We start from the raw sequence: 2,547 nt of genomic DNA on the forward strand, positions 1-2,547 counted from the left end.
ATATGAGAGAATGTATGTATGCCACTGCGTATGTCATTAGAAATAATTCTTTCCTAAGTTTGTGAGGACATACGGAACGTGCATGCATCATGATAATAATTATTTAATACTTGCATTGTTCCTTCCCCTTATAGATCTCTTACTCGGTTATGTAACTCTTATCCATTATGACCTTGTCTCACAAAAGTTATACATGCTGGTACAGATGGCAGCACCGACTGGGAGTGAGAATTTCCTAATGATGTTAGGAACTCCTGCTTTGCTTTGGAGAGTCTTGCACTTTGCGGGGTATCATGAACCGCCCCTCTATCATTGGAATGAAGAGTACCTAGAGGGATAGCCATGGTATGAAGTGAGGCTAACCATACCAGCTCGCACATGAGCACCCTTCTGGCAGGAGTGGAAGGCAGAATCTGAAGGGAGAACTCCTTGGGAGGCTGCCCAAGTAGTAGCCTTCGAGGTATTGAGTCAGATCTATCAGCAGTAAGGGGATGAACTCACCGGTAGTGCCAGCTGATGTTTTTCCTCGGGTGGATCCATCCATAGCAATATGGGAACAATGCAACCATAATGCATTGATCTGAGACTGAGATGAGCTGGGCCAATAGCTCTAGTTCCACTATAAGTGCCATGTTTGCGGTGATGAAGATGTTCTATACACGCCAGGACATAAGGGACTTCTGGCAGGAATCATACACCACTTGCATGGATAAGCTCATGAGAGCTAAAGCCACACAACATAAGCTCAAGAAGAGTGTGCACAAGCACAAGAAGGCAGCAAGTGAAGCCCGATATGAATCTGACCAAGCCTATGTAGCTTTGGGGAACCTCCACACTCAAATGGAACAAGTGGATCAAAAGAGAGCTGCAGCCCAAGAAGCTAGAGCTGATGATCAAGCTATGTTAGTAGGACTATGGGAGTAGCTGGAGGCCGCCTGTGCCAAGGCATCCATAGCTTCCGCACCTACGGGACATAGCAAACAACCTGTGCTGCTATAGCAAAAGTAGAATGAGATAGGCACCGAGCCATAAGCGCCATGCAGGACCATGCTGAGAGGGACTTGCGTCAGCAACTTGCATAGGCCCAGCTTGTAGTGATGGACCTTCAGCATGAGGTGCATTATCTGAACAACCAACTACACCCGATCCTTTATAGGGAAGAAGACGGTCCAAATATGTTAGAAGATGATGGCTGGGACGAGGAAGAAGTGGAGCCAGAGGGAGATGATCATATCTCCGACCTCGACAGTAATCATAATGAGGATTAGAAGCGCTTAGTGACTAGTGGAAATGCTAGATGTATCCTCGCTATTTATGTAATGGACCTATTGTTTAAGTTTGGTATTTGGGATTGGACTATCATGTAATATTGGTACTTGCATGTTATCTCACGTTGGTTGAACATTAATGCAATTCCAGTTCAGTTTTATCAGTGATTATGATTTGAATGTTAACGCGCTATGAGCCCGATAAGTGATCAAATTGGTGGTGTCATGTTGCGAGAATGAATTATTATACCTCTATTTTTATTATATAAATTTAAGATTCTCTCCAATAATTTTAGTTTGGCATGATTATATAATTCATCTGCAATCTCTTGACATTATCCAATAATCACTTATTGTTGTAACTTTGCAGATGACTCGCACTCGTGCAGGAGCCAGCAGTAGCCAAGAGGGCAATGACGGTGACTTACCACCACCGCCACCACCGTCTGCTAATGAGTTCTTTGCACAATTTCTAGGCAGCCAAAGGACTATGGAGGAAGCCCTATGCCTCAGTTGCGTAGAACACGACTCGTGCCCAGCCCACAGCAGCAGGGGCCTAAGCCAAACCAGTACAACACCTTCAAGGATTTTCTAGGATACAAAGCCTCCTATCTTCAAGGTGGCTGAGGAACCGCTCTAGGCTGAACGAGTGGCTCAACACTATTGAGCAGAAGTTCCGTCTCCTAAGGGTCACCGAGCAGCAGAAGGCTGAGTATGCATCCCATCAGCTATAGGGACTGGTAGGGATTTGGTGGACTCATTTCCTGTCCTCTCTACCTGCTAATGCACAGGTCACGTGGGAGCAGTTCAAATTAGCCTTTAGGAGACATCACATTCCCCCAGGGTTGATGCGCATGAAGGTGGCTGAATTTATGAGGCTTACACAAGGGACGAAGACCCTTACTGAATATATGCATGCTTTCAACAACCTGTCCTGGTATGCCCTAGGTTTTGTTGACACTAAAGAAAACAAGATAGAGAGCTTCAAGAGAGGTCTTGGCACGAAGCTGATGAAGACTATGGCCAACTCAAAGTGCACCACCTACAACGAGTTCATTAGTGATGCTTTGACCTAGGAAAACCACAACAATCTGTGTGCGGTAGCAAAGGGCCACAAGAGGGCAGCAGAGGTAGGTGCCTCAGGATCTTCATAGTCCAGAGCTCCAGTGGCAGCTAGGCCATAGTTTCAACCACCAGCACCCAAGTTCTGACCTCCTCCACCAAAACTTTAGAACAGCAGACCTCAGAATGTATTCCATAAGGCATTCACTATTGACTT

Source organism: Miscanthus floridulus, chromosome 15 (assembly GCF_019320115.1).
Source record: "Miscanthus floridulus cultivar M001 chromosome 15, ASM1932011v1, whole genome shotgun sequence".
In the NCBI taxonomy this organism is placed as follows: Eukaryota; Viridiplantae; Streptophyta; class Magnoliopsida; order Poales; family Poaceae; genus Miscanthus; species Miscanthus floridulus.